General features: G+C 37.0%; 2 non-coding genes across 2 annotated transcripts; both read left to right on the forward strand.

Annotated features, from left to right (window-relative positions):
• Nucleotides 1–13,627: 13,627 nt before the first annotated feature.
• trnae-uuc (transfer RNA glutamic acid (anticodon UUC)) lies at nucleotides 13,628–13,699 on the forward strand. Its single transcript has one exon. It is a non-coding gene; the product is annotated as a tRNA-Glu (tRNA).
• Nucleotides 13,700–13,984: 285 nt separating this feature from the next.
• trnae-uuc (transfer RNA glutamic acid (anticodon UUC)) lies at nucleotides 13,985–14,056 on the forward strand. Its single transcript has one exon. It is a non-coding gene; the product is annotated as a tRNA-Glu (tRNA).
• Nucleotides 14,057–21,265: the final 7,209 nt, after the last annotated feature.

The following is a 21,265-nucleotide window of genomic DNA, read 5'->3' on the forward strand; positions in this document are numbered from 1 at the left end:
GTGTATTTTTTTGGTAATTTTGTGTCTGTTTCTAATAATTTTGTGTATTTTTTGTGTCATTTTGGGCATCTTATACTCTCTCTATATATAATATATATAGAATATAGAAGAAGGATTCAGCTTCTATCTTGCCTTAAAACATTAATAAAAACCTATTTATTGTCCTTGGCGTAGGCAAGAATCCTTGGCTTCTTTTTAGTGATGTCCCAATGAAGCCTCATGAACCATTTTCTTTATTTTCTGAGCCCACTAGATGGCGCTCTCTGTTCAACAAAGGGCTGAAAACACACTCAATTACCATTGTGGGGTCTAGTGAGGTCAAAAAATAAATTAAATGGTTCATGAGGCTTCACTGGGACATCACTACTTTTGTTTTTACTTTTATTCTTTTATCTCCTTTTTAAGTCTAACTCTGTTTTTAGATTGAGTTTTCATTACTATTTTATTGTTTTCAATTGTTTTTATTACTATATTTGTGTATGATTGTGATTGTATTTTAATAACTGTACAGCACGTTGGTCAACTGAGGTTAGGGTTAGTCTTTTTTTTAAATAATTTTGTGTCTTTTTCTAATAATTTTGTCTTTTTTAGTAATTTTGTCTATTTTTGTGTCATTGTGTGTCATTTTGGGGATTTTGTGTCTTTTTTAAGTAATTTAGTTTTTTTTCTGTCATTTTCTCTCTCTTTTTTTCAGTCATTTTGTGTATTTTTTTGGTCATTTTGATACTGCCTCCAGCGGCCCCCAGGTAATTTGAGTTTGAGACCCTTGCCTTAGAGTCCAGTAACAGCAACAACAAACAGCAATTTAAATCACACAGTTTAAAATCAAAACAAAACAAAACAAGCCAAATAAAGATGAAAAAATCAGAGAAATTGCTGTGGATATGAAAAGACAACAGATGTTTGCAAATACAGGAACAAATTGTCACAAATAAATTGCAAAGCACCAATAAATAAAAGCAATGAAAAAAGTTCCATCTGTATACCAATTTCAGTTTTAGTGACTTGTTCAAAAGAAATTCCATGTTTGATGTGTGTGATATTGGAGGAGAGAGTATTCCAGCCAGCATTACTCAATAAATAATACATCATTACTATTGTTTATGGACATATAGGGCTCAATACGTCTGACAAAAACAGTACAAAACATTAATATTTCACAAACTAGTGTGGTGTATTTCTAATGACATTCTGCATGAATAATAAATTATTAATGCATCTCCACAAACCAATAAGTGATCTTATGCTTTTCCATACTGCCACTGTGAAAGCACTTCATGAATTCAAACAAGCAATGATAGCACTAACATGCACAAATTTAGACTGACAGATTTTACATTTTTATGCCATTTTTCCTCATGCAGGATTTTAGAAATTTCTTTGTATGAGCAAAAACAAAGAGAACAATTTTAATGATTGTTTGTAACTTAAGGAAATATCTGCAGTATGTAGTAGTAAGGACAATAGGATCTCCAACCTAAAGGACAGAATAAACCGTTTGTTAATATCACCCATAATGAAACATATGAGCGTTTGTTAAAATGAGAGGTTTTTTTTTAAATAGCACACACGCCATTATACATAAACGTATGGTTTGTGGTTTTAAAAAGGCTGCAGTTTCTGTGAATTTAGGCTACAAAACCACTGACCTAGGTTTAGGGCCAAAAAATGTCCTGGTTAGGCGTTATAAAGGACAGTTTGAACAGTAAATGCACGTAAATGCAGTAGTTACGAGGATGATGTGAGCCACGGAAGTTACAATCATTACATTTTACTTTGTCAAAATGGCGCTGGAGAAATGGAAATTAGATTATTTTTAAAATTGTTTTTTTCTTTGTTTGTTTTTTACTACTCTTCACTTCTTTCTAGGTGTGTATTTGCTACATCACTGTTGATTTTAATGGGACAGAGCATTTTCATTGTTGTGTCTGTATTACATAATAAGCAGCTGGATATTTGCTTTTTGTGGCCACAGTGTGTTGTTGTTTGTTGTTTTTGTCTATGTTGGAAAATGCAATAAAAATATTACCAAAAAAAAATTGCGGTGGAGGACAGTCTGAAACAGACAGACGGGCATTAGGCGACTCACGGGTCACATCCAGCCCGTTGAGGTTACCTGGAAATTAGGAATCAATACAACCGCAGTGCTTTTATTTTGAAGGGGACTTACGTATGGGCGTGCATGCATACACACCTGCAGAGAAATGTTTTCTACAAAACAGAGTTACCTTGTGAAAAACACTTACTGCTTTTTGCATGAAGTTAATACATTTGTGAGATAATGATTGAGTTTTTACTATTTTTTACTGCTATATTTGAGTTACTCCACATTCATAAGATGTATTCTTACCAGCTCAAACCCAGATAATTTACTGTATTTTATTATTATTAGTATTATTATTATTATTAATAATAATAATAATAATAATAATAATAATAATAACACATTTTATTTGTATTGCACTTTACATTACAGGAAATCTCAAAGTGCTACAGGTTAAAAGCATAACAATCTAATTATAAAAAGGATAAAAACAGAAAAAACTGCTACAAACAGAGGAAAAAGTATACGTACATACATACATACAGTACATGCATGCATGCATACATACACACACACACACACACACACACACACACACACACACATACATACATACATACATACATACACACACACATACATACGTATGTATGTATGTGTATGTGTGTATGTATGTATGTATGTGTGTATGTATGTACACACATACACACATACACACATACATACATACACACACACATACATACATACATACCTACATACACATCTAAAAACCTTCTAGACAGGAGGAACCAAAAGTTTTGCTAGAAAGGAAAGTTATCAAGAGATGAAAATAATATTGAGCAGAATTAAGTTCAGAGTTTTGGTCCGGCCCTCAGCAACCTTCACAGTATCTCATGTGGCCCCTTGGGGAAATTAATTGCCCATTCCTGGTCTCAAACATGAGTCATGTGTTGCTGCCTGTACTAATGATAGCAGAGTGTCTGAGGGGTTCTGGCTCCTGTGAGTGTCAGTAACTGTTAAAAACTTCATCCAGGGGTCCATGTTGATGGTCCATGACTCTCAGACAGGACTTTGACTATAAGTATATTTACTACATTACTGCGCCTCTTGAATAATGCTCATCCTTCCAGCGCCTACAAAGTACTAGTGTCCTTGTTCCAAACAATGGCTGCTGCTGATGGCAACACTCAGCAGCTCTCGGCTCTCTGCGGCTCAGGAGGATGTAAATTGCCGCCTGCTGAATGGAAGCTGCTAGAAGACTCTTCACAGGAGAGCAGCTCCATATGCACCGTACATACAGGTCACACTGCCTTTCATACACCTGACACTCGCTCTTTCATATATGCCTACAGCAGGGATGGGCAACTGGAGGCCTGGGGGCCGCATATGGCCTGCACTCTCACTTGAAGTGGCCCTCAGTACAACTACATGCATTTGAGCATGAAATCTTAAAAGTGCAGTGTAAAAATGCACAAAATTACTTCTTGCAATTAATGTTGGTCTGCTGTTTTTTTATTTTATTTTTTTCTCGCTCTCTCTTTTCTTCTCTTTCTTTTCCTCAATGAAGTAATTCATATTATATATTTAATATATAATATGAATATGAATATGAATATTTATTGATTCTTTTGGCACTGCCTCTTGTAAAAAAATGCATAAATGTGTCAGGATGAATTGAATATGTGATGAAGCTGCTAATTTGTAATCTCATAATCTGCAATAAAGTAATAAAAAAAAATGTTGGTCTGCTGTTCTTGCACTGAAAAAAAGAAATCACAGTAAGTGGTTATTTTTTATTTATTTGCTTCAAACCTTTTGTATTCCTATTTATACTGTTATACACTGCAAATTATTTGGTTCTTAAGATAAAACAAACATAGATTTAATAATAATAATGATACATTCAATTTTTGTAGCGCTTTTAAAGGTACTCAAAGTCGCTTAACATAACAGGAATTAGACAGACACAAACACAAAATGAGAAGTGTTAGATAATTTGTCTTGTTTTAAGAGTTAATTTCTTATTTTAAGTGTTCAACATGCTTATTTCTAGATTTAATAATCTTAATTTAAGAAATCTTGTCAAGTGAAATTATCTGTCCATGCAGCAAGATCATTTCCCTCAGATTTAGTGTTTTTATCTTGTTTTTAGACACACCTTTTTTGCAGTGGACATGCATTTGTGCATGAAATATGTCAAGTTACTGCACTGTAAACATATTTAAAATTGCAGTTTGATGAAATGAACAAAAAAAAGACACAAAATGGCCAAAAAAAACCCACACAAAATGACCAAAAAACACACAAAATGACCAAAAACAGGAAATTGTATTCCTATTTATACTGTTCTACATGCATTTGAGCATGAAACATGTTAAGTTACTGCACTGTAAACATATTTAAAATTGCAGTTTCATCATATCTGGTTAAGTGCACGGTCCTATATGTGGCCCTGTGGTAGTGTAGATGAGAAATTGTGGCCCCCTGCAGCATTTAAGTTGCCCATCCCTGGTCTACACAGATCAGACTCTCTCACACACATATAGCCTCTTTATCACTTCCATACAGTATGTACATGTACATTCACACTCCCAGGCAGGCAGCAGGACACGGGTGTTTTTGGTATGTTTCAGCACGTTGCATCATTTGTCTTCCTGTCAGTTTGTACAAAGGGCTTGATCCCGATTCATGCATATTCATAACCAGTAAGTTATATAGACGGTGTGTGTTTGTGTGTGTGAGCAGTGATGCTTTCAAGAGACTTAAACACAAAAAAATAATGAGAGGGGCATATAAGGGTCAGAAAAAGTTGTGTTATTGTACTAGAAATACACTAAATGTAATATTAAAAAAGCTTTTTAATTTTTTTGTTTAGTTCTGCTTGCAAGATAACTGTCAATTAATTGGTGATTAAAATTAATTTTTTTCTGGTTATATGCAAACATAACATTAATCAATGAGGCTTCACTGGCACATCACTACTTTTTTTTACTTTTATTTCTTTTATTTCCTTTTTAACTCTAACTCTGTTTTTAGATTGAGTTTTTATTACTATTTTATTGTTTTAATTGTTGTCACTTGCCTTGAATAATGAACTTTAAAAAGGAAGTCAAGTTAAAGTTATACTGTAATATATATGTACTGATGTAGTCACAAGGGCAAAACTGTAAAGAATGAGCAAAAGCATCAGATACTATCCTTTTTCTACATTTTAAAACCATTAACATAAATTAATATTAAAAGCTTCTCAATTTTTTAAGACATGTTTAGTTCCGCTTGCAAGATAACTGTCAATAAATTGGTGATTAAAACAAATTTTTATCTGTTTTTACTAATATGTACCCACTGGACACATAACATTAATCAACACATGGAGTAACTAATTTAGCATTTTATTTGGTGAGTGCAGAGAAAAGCAGGTTGGGGCTAAATGTCTTTACAAGTACATAAACAAGTAATTTCTGGTAAATGATCAGTTTATTTACTATAGCTGGCTTTCTGCCTCCTTAGCTTCATTTATTGCACCGTGCCCCCTAATGAGGTTGATGATAAATCTCAGGTTAATGAGCCATAATGATTGTAAATTAGCATAAATTGATACATTAGCGTACTCCATCAGCAACCTCTTCAGCTCTTGGATGTGGTGACGCTACATCAGATAGAAACTCCATCACGTCTGGAGACAAAATGTCCCGGTGACGTCATTCTGTCTGTCGTTGGACATTCAGTACAAGAAAGAATGAAATGTTGAACAATCGACACTCAGATTAACCCTCTGGAGTCCATCTATTTATTGAAAATACACGTTTTATTTACAGTAATAACTTTATTTATATGATGTGTAGACAAGCTGAGAAAGCCAGTTGAAAGTTCAATCATAGGAGCTTTCATAGTGTGACATTTATGTTTCTAGACCATTTTTAAATTGTGAATTTTCTTTCTACAATGAAAAATATGACTATTTTTAATTGACATGCAAATAGACTGTTTTGTAGTTTTATTATGTATTATTTTTTCTGCTGTTTTTGTGTGTATAAATGGTTAAAAAATAAAAATGTAATTAAAAAATGATACATTTCCATAGAAACCTGTGTCTTTTGTTTATATTTTGGGTTCCTGGCAGCTTTATACTTTGTTAATGAAAATAAAATGAAAGTTTGTGTGGAGAAAAAGGAGCCATGCATGTGATGTAAGGACAGACTGAAAGATGCTAAACAGAGACAGAAAGTAGATATAGAAAATATAATAAGGAATAAAAAAAAATAAGACATACACACATAGATACAATTTATATACATTATGTACATACAATTCTGCTATTTGGCCTTTATTATTATCCATCCGTCCGTCCGTCCATCCATCCATCATTTTCCTCCACTTATCCGGGGCCGGGTCGTGGGGGCAGCAGGTTAAGCAGGGCATTCCTGCTTATTTTTGGTGTTTGTTTGTTTTCCTGAAAGTACTTTGCATTTTACAGATATTGCGCATTGGAGAAAATATATTTTAGCAATTTTAAATAGGTTAAATAACTTGTTGCATGTAGTACTACAAACACCAATGAATAAATATATTTAAATATATGCAGATGTACACAGTATAGTGTATTTAAGTGGTATATGACATATATAATATGGAAAAAATACAGAAGGCCTAATCTGGGCCCAATTTGGTCGGAAGTAAACAGAGATAGTGCAAATAAAGAAGTATTTGGCATATAATATTATGTGGTGCTGCTGTTAAACGTTTATTGGCCCATTCACATTTCCTCTGATTTTATGACAAATTATGACATATTTCTTTACTTTTTCACTATCACAACCTGTTTCTGGTTCTGTCTATGTTGGGAGCGAAGACAGAATTGGAGAGAAAGAAATACTCTCTTAGGAATCGGGGCAAATTAATGAATAAAAACTAATGAATATTATTATTAACCTTCATATAATGAACAGCAGAGCACACTGCTTCACTTTTTCTCTTTTTGCTCTTCACAATTAAAGTCTAACTTATATTCACTAAGAGCATTCCGCTAAGAGGCACTCAATGAAATGGCTTACAGTAATGTAATGTAAAATAATTTAGCTTCATACTCCTTGTTATGCTACTACTCCCATGGCTATACTTACTTTAATGAAGTAGCTTACATTACTGGTTGTGCCAGAGATTCACCCATGTTCAGGCATCCTGTATTTAAAATCCTCCCTATTTTTGATTCGTCAAGTTTGGAAAGTATGTGTTCGTCTAATTAGCTTTTAGCACATAAGCTGCTTTCACGGTTGCGATACAGCATGTAACACCGTGGTTAAAAACATATTTTAGCAACGGATTAAACACGAGAGACGCAACTGTGGCCGCCGTCGCTAACTGTGCACAACGTCAGCAGCTGATCATAAACAAAGCAGCATGGCTAATTATGCACAGTGTCTCCGCTGATCATAAACATAGAGATCGTGTATTAACCGCCATCGCTAACTGTGCACAGAGTGTCCGGTGCTTGTCGTAAACAAACAGAGATCGCTAAGTGAAAACCTCCTGCAGCAGCAGCACATACACACTGTACTGCTACAGAGCTAACTGTTTGAAATAGCAAATAATTGCAGATTGCAGAAATAGGGCATAAAATTAAACATTGTACATCACGTAGTAGACACTTTTAATTACTGTAAATCAAACAATAGCATAAAACTTTAAATTCTACTGTCATAAACTGTAGAAAACACACAGTTTTTGCTGTAACAATATACAATTTTTCTGTAAAATTAATTGAGAAATACCATGATGACACAATTAATGAATTAACTAAAAGTAATGGAATCATTCAGTATAAATTACAGTTTTTGCTGATATTTACAGTTCTGGCAACCACAGCTGCCGGTATTTACCGTAAATTAAACAGATATTTTTTTACAGTGTAAGGCCCCGTTTACACGAAGGGAAAAACGCAGATATTTCCATGGGTTTGGCCTCTCATTTACACGAAAACCCTGCTTGTATCACAGAAAACGATTATTTCTAAAAACTCCGGGCAAACTCCGGTTATGTGTTGTCGTGTCAACTGGGAGAAACAGGGTTTTAGGTTCTCACGCTTATTCTATCTAGTTGTTTTGAAAGGAACAGGAAGTCACTCATGTTATTCGTTGTTGTTGATTCTGAGGATTCTGATTGGCTTGCATGGCTTTATCCTTCTCCCTACACTGCCGCCCATATAATAGGTTTGGCATAGTTATAATGGCGCTCGACGGCGTATTTATGCGGGTTGATGTACATGACAACTTTTTTGAAAATGATGTTGTGTGCATGATGTTATTTTTGAAAACGGAGGGGGGTAAATATCCATTTCTCTAAATACCCTGCTATGTATAAACGTGGCCTAAGGTAATGAGGAACAAATGCAGAACATTTAAAACTGCAACACCCTTTTACATCAATGAAATGTAATCAATGTGACCAAACCAGGACAGTTTATTCTCACTAATTCGGTTTCATTGACCTGCCCAACTGATATTCCATCCATTATTCCCATTCTTCTATATTACAGTGTGGGAGTAAGCCACACATATAACATCTCTCCCTCTCTGTCTGTCGCACACACACACATTTCATCTATGCACTCAGTCTACTTTGCATAAAATTAGCACTGAACTCTATAGGGTATTCCCTATACGACCGAGACCCAGATGGATCCAGGGTTTGCTGGCCTCTCCGCTGAGAGCTTCATTATATATGAGCACTGATCTCCTGCTCGTCCCTCGTGTGATGATCACATTTCTGTTAAGGAGTAAAAGAGTTTTGGGTGATTAGCCAACTGTAAGCTGTCTGCCTGAGACATTGACCTCATGGCACTCGCCTTCATACTTCAGTGGACTAATTGGCCTGTAACTCTTTTAGGATTCAAACTGTGACAGTCTGTGTCCACCCGGCCCAGCGGGGGGCTGTGCTGCTGCCTGGTTGAAGACAGCGCCATGGAAATAAATGGCAACAAACATGACTTGCAACTGCTTGCTTTCAGGTGTGTGTGTGTGTGTGTGTGTGTGTGTGTGTGTGTGCAGCGTTTGGGTGCATCAGTCAACGCAATGATAATAAAAGAAAGAAATGTCCTCATTAACACCCAAAGTTGTCGACCACATCAAAGCGGCTTCTCATTTATGTGCATTATTTGTGGTCTAATTAAGATGAAGTGCCACAAGATCAGATGAATGAAACAGAAAGAGAATATACAATGGAGATGACCATTTGCAAGTCTAAATATACAGAAAAAAGCTGTTTTTAATCTCCTAATGCCACGCCATCTTTGTCTTTTTATCCTTAACCCATAAGAACCAAGACCTATTTATCCTTGAAGGAAAGTTATGTAGGATATACCACAGACCAAGTGGACCTCATAGAAAACATTAGAATGTTTAAAAAAAAAAAAAATTCTACCCCTAAATGTCAAAGATCTGTGATGTGACATATACGATACATTGGGCGTTTATGGTATTTATGTTTATCCATCCATCCATCCATTTTCCGGGGGCCGGGTCGCGGGGGCAGCAGGATAAGCAGGGCATTCCAGACGTCCCTCTCCCCAGCCATGACGTCCAGCTCCTCCTGGGGACCCCGAGGCGTTCCCAGGCCAGGAGAGAGATATCATGATATTTCTTATTTTAAAATATAAACACTATAAGACACATATTCTGCTTAGAGACACAAATGTGCCTTTTTCTTTGCATCTCCACAACATTTATCAAAATTGTGACATTAATAGTGCTGTTTAACAACAATTTATTTTTCAGATTTATTTTTAAGTAGCATAATAAAAATAATAAATCAATAAACAAATAAACATGTGTCTTTTTCTTTCCATCTCCATAGCATATATAAAAAATTGTGACTTTAATTTGTTCAGGAAATATTGTCAGTAACAACAATAAGCTTTTTGAAATAAGCTACTTTTTCACATTTCTGTTCTGAATATGGGAGATTCTGGAAGATTTAAGGTGTTTGTTACAGGGTGTCACCATGGGTTCTTATGGGTTAATATCTTTTATCTTCTCTTACCAAGGCTTCAGGTTTAACACCAGACCTCCATCACAGAATTTGCAAAGCATGTTACGACACTATTTGACCAATCTCTGTTGGGCTCTTAACCCTGTGACCATAAAACTGTATACATACGTTCTCCAGAGTTTATGATGTTATTACACTGAAGTCAGTGTGCACTGAAGGATCGGCCAGGGATAATTAGAATTGTATTTACGGTGGCCGTTACATACCATTAATTCCCTGTGGCAGTATGGTGTCCAAACGTCGACCGGGGATGATTGGAACTGTGAGATGGTGGTTGTAAATTAGGAAGAAAGTTAAGATCCAGCTATTAAAATATCATGATTAATACTTGGCTTTAAATATTTTTATGGTATTTAGTTTGTTTAATTTATATCTCTGACGGATTACAACTTACAGCCACAATGTGTATATTTTGCATGCCATTTTAGTGTCTTCTAAATTATACTGGTGGTGTCAACTTGTGTTTGCAGAGTAAGGAGGATCACAGTTGTGAAAGTGGACTGTTACGAACTTAGTAGAAATATTAAAAGCTCCCAGAGACCAAATGACTTTGTTCATCTCCTGACATTTTGTATAGTTTCCTCATAACCAGTAAAATATCTCAACATCTACGAGATGATTTGGCATAAAATGTGGTGCAATCGTCAGGTTAAAATCTCAGTGTATATAGTACTTATGCTGATGAATACCTAATGACATTTTTATTAGCCTTCAACATTTGTGTTTACAGACTATGTGTTATTTGTACTGAAAATGTGAAAAGTTGTTGTGACTGCCTCTAACCTCAATACTGTCTGGAAAAAGAACCTTTTCTAACTTGATTTCAATGTAAAAGACAAAACATTCAGTAATTTAATGGAAAAAAAATTCAGCCAACGCTCATATAAAGTATTAGAAGACTGAGTTGGTCATTGTGGAAATCTATTAAAGCTACCGTGTTTTATCAGTAATTCATCAGCTCTGCAATGAAACACTATCCATTGAAACACAAAGATAATAATAATAATGATAATACATTAAATTTTTATAGCGCTTCTAAAGGATGGAAAGATGGAAATGTGTTGGTTCTGTGTGTGTCTGGGTGTCAGGTAACATGCTAGCATGCTAACACTCCAAACTAAAATGTAGTGAAGAGACAACGAAGCCTCATGAAGCCTTTTTTTTAATTTTCTGAGCCCACTAGATGGCTGTAAACACACCCAATTACCATTACTAGAGCCTTTTTTTAAGCCAAGAGCGCCATCTAGTGGGGTCAAAATAAAAATAATAAAGCAAATGGTTCATGAGGCTTCATTGTCACGTCACTAGTAAAATGGCCATTGTACCTGTTTATTTTTGATGATAACATCAGCCTGTTATTATCATATGTCAAGATGTTGTCATCATGAGATTTTTCAAGCGCATTCGACACCATCCAACCCAACATATTCAAAAACAAGCACACATCTCCTGGATCACAGATTACCTGACAGGAAGATCACAGTATGTCAGGTTGGGGAACTGTGTTTCTGGGGCATTAATGAGCAGCACAGGGGCTCCACAAGGCACTGTTCTGGCTCCATTCCTGTTCACACTGTACACAGCAGACTTCAAATACAACTCTGAGTCCTGCCACATCCAGAAGTACTCCGACGACACTGCTATTGTGGCATGTATCAGGAATCGACAGGAATCTGAATATAGGGATCTGATGAAAGTCTTCAGTGACTGGAGTCACAAGAACTATCTCCTACTGAACACCTCAAAAACTAAGGAAATGATCATAGATTTACGCAGGTTCAACACAAAAGATCCTTCGCTCCTACAGCCATCAGGCTGTCTTATTCTAACAGAGATTCTATCAGACAAACTGAATTTCCCCTTGGAGATAAATAAAGTAATTTTGATTAGATTCTTTTGATTTGTGTATGTTAGCATGCTGATGTTCACATTTTGCTCAAAAAAACTTCCCTGACTCCAGCCTTACAGAGCTGCTAGCATGGCTGAAGGCTTAAAGTCTATATTTTGTATCTGGTGGAAAGTTTCTCCTTTAATAACATTGTGTCCATTGAAAAAAACCTAAAGCTACAAAGTGATTCAAGTTCTTTCTTTAACCAAACAGTAGCTTTTCACACCTCACCACAGGTATTTAACTGTTTCTGACAGCTCAGAAAGGACACAAAGCGTTATTTGTCTGACTGAATATTAGTTGCCTCTATAGTACATTCAGCACAGGAGGAAACCCAGCTCTTCCACAATAATCATCCTCTTTCAAAATTCCTTTTATTAACTGGAGTAACTCTTGACAACAAAGGCCAGTGTTTCCCCACCATGCTTTTCCTGGTACTTTCCCCCAAAAAGGAACCCCCTTTACAAACCTCCTGTAATGAAAAAGAACAAGTTCTCGAGGGAGTCTGTCAGTGCTGTTTTGTGATGCATGAGTAATTTCTTCAAAATCCCTCTCACAGGAGTTTTTCCTCAAGGAAGAGTTGGAAAATGTTGGTAACAAGAAGCCAAATTAAAATTGTAGTCACACACTAGAACTCATGAAAACACATTGATAACATTGTCATATAATTGTCTACAGCAGGATGGCCTGTGTTTCAGTATAAGCCCCAACAGCCATTATAGGAATTCAGGTCTTCAAGTGGGACTAATATAATTGTTATATGTGTTGTATATATGTTTATATTAAAACAAAGTCTGTGTGATTTTATAAGGTGAACGACCCACAGATAACTATCATCTGACTGCAGTTCCCTTTGTTCTATAGAGCTTATGCCTGCTGTAGCACATTGTTTTGGCTATTGGCCCACGAATGCATTGATTGGTAGTGATTTGCCAATGAAGCCTCATGAACCATTGTCTTTATTTTCTGAGCCCACTAGATGGAGCTGTATGTTCAACAAAGGGCTGAAAACACACTCAAAACCACTGCTTGAGCCTTTTTTTAAAAACCAAGAGCGCAATGGGTGGGGTCAAGAAAAAAGCAAATGGTTCATGAGGCTTTGTTGGCACATCACTACTGATTGGTTCAGTCCCACCACAGATCTAAAAAAAAAAAACCTAAACAATGGAATTATATTTGCAGGATTGCTAGCAGCACAACTCCAAATCAATGCTAACATAGGTGTCTTTTCCAAAACCTTTCCAAGTAGTTGTGGTGGCTAAATATAAACAATTGGAACTGTCTTGGTCGTTCGGGGAAAAAGGACCTTTGTTATGCAGGACACTCCCATATGGTCTAGCGGTTAGGATTCCTGGTTTTCGCCCGGGTTCAACTCCCGGTATGGGAACTGCCCTTTACCTGAATTTCCTTCGGGAGAAATAAAGTATCTATCTATCAAGGACACAAACATTTGTCTACTGGGTGAAAGTCCAGGGTTTGTTTGTCCCCAGCCCCTTACATAAGTGGTTTTATGGTTCAAGACGAACAAAGAGTTCTTTGGCTGTCGAAAATGCAAGGAACTGGTTCAAGATTAGGCACGGCCTACGAACCAGCCCTGGAACTGTCTTGGTTGTGGCGGGAAAAGGCACCACTGTCGTTCAGGACACTCCCATATGGTCTAGCGGTTAGGATTCCTGGTTTTCACCCAGGCGGCCCGGGTTCAACTCCTGGTATGGGAACTGCCCTTTTCCTCAATTTCCCTCTCGATAAATCAAGTATCTATCTATCTAGGACCCAAACATCTGTCCACTGGGTGAAAGTCCAGGGTTTGTTTGCCCCCAGCCCCTTATGTAAGTGGTTTTATGGTTCAAGACGAGCAAAGATTTGTTGCCGGTCTGGAATCGGTTCTTTGGTTGTCGAAAATGCAAGGAACTGATTCAAGATTAGGCATGGGGTACGAACCAGCCCTGGAACAGCACTGTCTTGGTTGTTGGAGGAAAAGGCACCACTGTTGTTCAGGACACTCCCATATGGTCTAGCGGTTAGGATTCCTGGTTTTCACCCAGGCGGCCCGGGTTCAACTCCCGGTATGGGAACTGCCCTTTTCCTTAATTTCCCTCGGGATAAATAAAGTAGCAACGAGCTGCTTTGGAACCAGTTTTCCTGCAGAAAGCCGGTTCTTTGGATGTTGAAAATGCAAGGAACTGGTTCATGGGGACTGCCCTTTTCCTCAATTTTCCTTGGGATAAATAAGGTATCTATCTAGGACACAACCATCTATCTACTGGGTGAAAGTCCAGGGTTTGTTTGATCAATCCACTACCTTTACCACTCACCCACCTATGAACTCTATATATCATGTCCATTGCTCCAAGCATCTTATATTGCTGCAGATATGTTTACATTGCAGAGACACTGAATGGCTCCTTGTGCTTCAGTCAGACAAATATAGTCCCCAACAAATTCATCATTTCCCAGTGTTTGAGTGATCACTCCACCCCTATCTCATTACATGGCAGTCAAAACCAAGAGACCACCTCCTTGTCACCATGTGCTTGCTGGTCAAGTTTCAGCAAGTCGATATATTGATATCAGCCCACAGAAACCTGCATTGATTTAACCTTTGAGTTTTAGTATATACAGTGAGTGAACCAACTGACTGTCAGCCATTTTGCTGTTGCCTGTGTTGTAACAGTGCAGTCGTCATGGGAACTGGCTACACGAATACCCTCAGTATAATTAGTCCCCACTATACTCTGGTTTTAAAGAAAGAAAGGCTAAAAGAGATGAGTGAAAGAGCAACAGGAAGGGGAAAGGGAGAGGATGGAGGAGAGACAGGGGCCTGGGGGTCCCTCTGCACCTCTCACTCATTATTACACTGGATAAGATAGAGAAAGTGAGCCAAGGACAAATGGAGAGAGGGATAGATCCGAGGAGGAAAGTGAAGAAATGAAAGAAAGTGCTAAGGAATGAGACCAAGAGGGGTAAGAGAAGAGAAGGAGCAGACAGATGGGTGGGATCAGAGGGAGAAATGCTTCAAAATGTAGCAGCGAGCATGCATGACAAAATGAATGAGTGTGTGCATGTGAGAGACAGGATGACAGAGAGAGTAAAAAAGTGCAAACACATCAGAGAATGACAAATGAGAGCTGGGATATGACAAAGAAGAGGAGGGAGAAATGGAAAAGGGTAATGGAGGAAATCCAAAATCCTGTTCGTGTTACATTTGAGTTATCTCTGGACATTGTTTGTATGCCAGAATGATGTTTCACAGAATTCTGAAATTTACTTTAATGTTTTATTACTTTGTTCAATTACACAGGTGCTGTGTCGAGCAGAAAGGCACGTAAACTGATGCTAACATAATGACATGAAATTACTATGTTCCAGAAGCTATGCATATATGAATATTTTTTGATTGAACAACAAAAAATGTGTTATTTGGGAAAAGAAGTGGTTTGAACAACAGATCAGACAACTCATTCGACAAACATACCTATGGGCAAAACATGGCTTAAAGTGCACATGCAGTTTAGGAATGTAAAGTAAAGGAAGTAAAGGAAGTAAATACAACTAAAGACCTTTTTTAAAAAAAACAGAAAATTAACAGGCGGTGTAGTGTGTAGTGATGTGCCAATGAAACCTCATGAACCATTGTCTTTATTTCCTGAGCCCACTAGATGATGCTCTCTGTTCAACAAAGTATTTGTTCATTTTGTGGGTTTTTTTTTTGGTCATTTCGAGTTTTTTTTGTCATTTTGTGTCTTTTTTTGTTCATTTTGTGTCTTTTCTGCATTTGTGTCTATTTGTTTATTTTGTGTCTATTTGTTTACAGTGCAATAACTTAACACATTTCATGCTCAAATGCATGTATACCAGAATAAATAGGAATACAAAAGGTTTGAAGCAAATAAAAAATAACCACTTATTGTGATTTTCTTTCAGTGCAAGAACAGCAGACCAACATTAATTACAAGAAGTAATTTTGTGCATTTTTACACTGCACTTTTAAGATTTCATGCTCAAATGAATGTAGTTGGCCACTTCAAGTGAGGGAGCGGGCCGTTTGTGGCCCCCGGGCCTCCAGTTGCCCATCCCTGATCTAATATATATAATTAAGACATATCATTAAAGACCAAAAATGTCAACCTCATTGTGACAGTAGAGGAAAGGTTAGAGGATCCCAAAAGCTTTGCATGGTTGTTCCAAAGCTTAGGTCCCTTTCTCATTATTATTACTGAAGGGAATGTGGACTGAATTTAGGGTACACACACTGAGAATGATTAGGGAGGACATCAATCATTCAAAGGCAAAATAAGAGAGCAGAAATTAAAAGGAAAAGTACCAGAAGACGAGAGCGGCTCATGAAAAAGTAGAACATGAGCAAACAGGAGAGGCTGTCAGGATGACAGAAGACGTTGAAGTGAGGAGGAGAGAGAACTGGAAGGTTTTCCTTCTGTTCCTGGTAGAAGAAGCTCACCTAGCTTGTGACATTTCCACGTGGCTTGGGTGTGCAATTACTCTATTGCTGACATATCTGGCACAGAGCTGGAGGGAAGTGTCACACTGCAGCGTGAGCTGGTGAGCGTATGCATTGGTTGTATGAATCCAAATAGAATGAAGTGCCAATTGAGAAACTCATCACAGGCAATAATGTACAGAGGGTGGGCCAGGCTAATGTTAAACCAAAACACCATACATTTCTGACACTATAATGTCATTAACCCTCTGGGCCCACTTTAATTTACTACCCTTTCAGGTCCTTAGACTAAAAAAATGTCAACTTACAAAAAAACGCTATAAAAACTTATATCGTTAACTTAAACAATATTGTAATCAGGATTATTAATCAGGATTATTCATCATGTTAGGGAAAACATCTGTATTTTCATTGCACTACTTTTAAACAAACAATAGAAACCTGTAGTTTTTTTTGGATAACACTGTATTTAGGTTAGTCATTTTGTAGCTATTTTTTAGGGTGTTTTGCTATTATTTGTAGTTGTGTTGTTACTTTTCTTTTGTCTCTTTGTAGTTGTTTTACCCCTTTTCACTGCCATTGTAAGTCTCTTTGTGTCTCAGTTTTTAGTGTGTGCACAGAGTGTCCGGTGCTTGTTGTAAACAAACAGAGATCGCTAAGTGAACACCTCCTGCAGCAGCAGCACATACACACTGTACTGCTACAAAGCTAACTGTTAGCCTATTAGCAATTTGCAAACTGGACGCTAAGGGGTTAACATCCCCTCTGGCTCTGCAGCTGGGAGAGACTGCTGCAGGAGGACTGTGCCGCTTCGACTCGTTCTTACTCTTTTTAAGTCTCCAATAACACCAGAAAAAGTCTCTGGATTCATCGCCAGTCTCTTTTTTGAAAAATAGTCGCTAAAAGGGGTCTGAAAAGTCGCTAAATGTAGCAACAAAGTTTCTAAGTTGGCAACACTGCTTCGCCGGCTTTAACAAATGACGCGTGTTGTTGTGGCATCGAGTGCTACGTCACATCCTGCTTAGCTTTCAGGCTTTTTTCAGAGGATAAAAACGGCCCCGCCCCCTGGTGGTTGGTGGACTACTGGTGTGGAAAGTGCTTTTTTTTTTTAGTTGTGTTGCATCTCTCTGCAGTAGTTTTGTGTCTCTTTGTTGTCTGATTAGAGACTCTGTACTTTTCTTGTCTCTTTGTAGTTGTTTTACCTCTTTTCACTGCAATTGTCTCTTTGTGTCTCTTTAAAGTCATTTTGCATCTCTTTAAGGTTGTCTTGGTCTCTTTATAGTCTTTTTTTCTTTTTGTGTATCTGTGAACCCTTTGAGTGACAGTTTGTAGGTGAAGGCAGGAGAGTCCCTGAAACTTGTGGCTCTGAAGCCTGAGCCCTGTAGCCCCATTCAATAATCCATCCATAACTCTGTCCTTCCTCTCTCTCTAGCATGAACTTGTTTCGTGCTGCAGGTGACTGCAGTCTGAGTCTGTCCTATCTGCAGAAAGACACCCATCTCTGTCACCCAGCTGCTCCTCTACACCTGTTCCCCTCTCACAGGTCTCTATCAGGCCCCTTTAGGATGAGCGAGAGCTCTGTTCACTCTCCTACACTGGTTCCTTCAGACAGGTAAGAGCAATGACATTTGCATATACTTTAGCTTGTCATTCTCCAGTGTAGACCTAAAGTAACACTTTTTTCTGAAGCAAAGGTTAGACAAGGACTGAGAAAGGTAAGACGAGGACATAACTAGCATAATAAGCTATCTTTTCATGTCAGCAGTACAAACAGTATGAGTAATGTGTACATTAGAACTTAACTCTTGGCCTCCAGCTCAATATATTATGGCTGTTGAACTTGAAACTAGTTTTATGACACACAGTGGAGATGATAGAAAAGCATATTTGATTTCACAAACCAAAATAGAATATACATTGTGTTGGTGTCATATGGGGCCATGATACACTACATACAGTATATAACACCTATACCCCTAAGTGTGGTCTAAAGGACCACTGCAAGGCTTTGGGCCCCAGACTCCCCATAGCAGTTGGTTTCACTGTGAAGAGAAAAAACACCAGCATGCACAAACACATGCACAAGTGCATCATTTGCTGTTTGTTACTTTGAATAGAAAAAATAACCAAATAAAATTTTTTTTTCGCAGACCGCCGAGGTCAGCCCTACACACGGGTGTGTATGTGACTGAGTGAGTGACACACTTTATTCAGGGGGCGGGGCTGCTAGAGGCTGCTGTTCTCAGCGCACACCTGTTTCAAATATGTCATTGACCTCATATGGACAGTGCTGTTATTTAACTTATTTCATTTTAACGGTAATTATTAGAGCCCAAGCACTGGGGGCCACTGGAGGCAATATCAAAATGACCAAAAAAAGACACAAAATGACAGAAGAAAAAAATTACTTTAAAAAAGACACAAAATGACACAAAAAAAGACACAGAATTACCAAAAAAGACACACAATTATTTTAAAAAAGACACAAAAATACCAAAAAAGTAATTAAAGGGACCTTCCACACACAACACGGTAAAATGCCATTCATGTAAAACTCACATTAAACTTTCATATCACAAAAATATTGTCACGAGGGCCGCAAGTTTGAGACCCATGCTCTAAGGGTTATTGATAATAACCAAAATCATTATCAAGAAAACCATGGAAAATGGCTTGATATCAGCTCTAAAATCAAACTCTTATGAGCTATTTTTGTTGTTATCATTATATTTATCCAAACAAATGTACCTTTAGTTGTACCAGACATTAAAATGAACAATAACTTGAAGAAAACAAGGGTGGTCTAATAATTTTTTCCATGAGTGTATTTCACTTGTTTGTTAGCATACTAACTACTTATATTCACATCATAGGCACTAGCATTAACTAATCTTGTAACATATTGCCCACAAAGTTGCATTGACCAAACGTGGTCAGCCGCATCAGTTTTGACTTAGTCTTGTTTGCTGCATTGATGGTTGTGAGGAGGATGCAGAAAATTAAGTGGTGCCTCTGAAAATGCACCTGTGCTACTATTTGAAGCACTTTTACCAATAATAAAAGGACCCGATATGCCATTATTTGTTAACCTAGTGAGACAGTTTTCATACTTCATGAATAAAGGTAGATATTCATGTAATGACATATAATGTCTGATATAATAGCCGCCATAATGTGTGTTTCCGTTCTAATACCATCAGTGCGCTGATCTCACACAGACACTTTTAAAGCACCTGTAAACATGATCAAAAATGAAAACAGAAACAATTATGAATGAAAGCTCTCTTATGTTTCCTTTCTTCTCTTTTTGAAAGCCATTTCTCAGTCTTTATGACAGGGGTCTCAAACTCAAATTACCTGGGGGCTGCTGGAGGCAGTATCAAAATGACTAAAAAAAGACACAAAATTACTTAAAAAGACATAAAATGACAGAAAAAAACTAAATTACTTAAAAAAAGAAACAAAAAATTACAAAAAAATGACACAGAATTACCAAAAAAAGACACAAAAATATTTAAAAAAGACATAAAATGACCCAAAAAAGACACAAAATGACCCAAAAAAGACAAAATTACCAAAAAAGACACAAAATTATTTAAAAAAAGACACAAAATTACTAAAAAAGACACACAATTACCAAAAAAAGTAATTAAAGGGACCTTCCACACACAACACGGTAAAGTGCCATCCATATAAATCTCACATTAAACTTTCATATCAAGGTGGGGGCCACAAAATATCGTCACGAGGGCCGCAATTGGCCCGTGGGCCGCAAGTTTGAGACTCATGGTTTATGACTTTAACCCCTCTGCTACAGTGGTGCCCTGGTCTCTCAGCCTGTCTCAAGTAGAGATCTGGTTCTTTCTTCAGTTGAGCTGAATAAAGGCTCCTACCATGTTTAAATAATTGTTGAATTGATAAAATTTCCAGGCAATATTATTCCAATCTTGTTTTCATATTTCTTATCAAAGGTTGTTCAATTTTAACTTGACAGCTTTCTGCCTAATTGGATATCTAAGAAAAACTGGTTCCGACCCTTAAGGTCTTACTCAACCAATTAGATAATTTTCTTCATCCAGATGGGCTCTGCCTCTCAGAAATATTTGCTGTAGTAAACTCCAATCTGCACCCTGCTGCTTATGCGTAACATTTCTTCTTCCCTCTCCCTCTCTCTCTCTCTTTCTCTCTCTGTATATATATATATATATATATATTCTGCTGCATGCTCTATATCAGGGGTCTCAAACTCAAATTACCTGGGGACCGCTGGAGGCAGTATCAAAATGACAAAAAAAAAGACACAAAATGACAAAAAAAACAAAATTACTTAAAAAAGACACAAAATGACCAAAAAAAGGCAAAAAAATTACCAAAAAAAGACACAAATTACATTACATAACATTTCCATGACCAAATAAATACACAAAATTACTAAAGAACACAAAAACGTATTAGACAAAGACACAAAATTGCAAAAAAAGACACAAAATTACAAAAAGACACAAAATTACAAAAAATAAACAAAATTACCAAAAAAAGAAACAAAATTATTTAATAAAAGACACAAAATTACAAAAAATAAACAAAATTACCAAAGAAAGAAACAAAATTATTTAATAAAAGACACAAAATTAGCAAAAAAGACACAAAATTACCAAAAAAAAAGACACAAAATTACATGACATAACATTTCCACTTCTTCCAGTAACAACAACACGGCAGATAATAAACGGTCCGGTAGCAGCTACCTTTCTTTTTGTTAATGTCGTCATAGAAACAAGTGAATTAAGGGTCAATAAAGGGACCTTCCACACACAACACGGTA

This window comes from Centropristis striata, chromosome 12 (assembly GCF_030273125.1).
Source record: "Centropristis striata isolate RG_2023a ecotype Rhode Island chromosome 12, C.striata_1.0, whole genome shotgun sequence".
NCBI classification, from domain to species: domain Eukaryota; kingdom Metazoa; phylum Chordata; class Actinopteri; order Perciformes; family Serranidae; genus Centropristis; species Centropristis striata.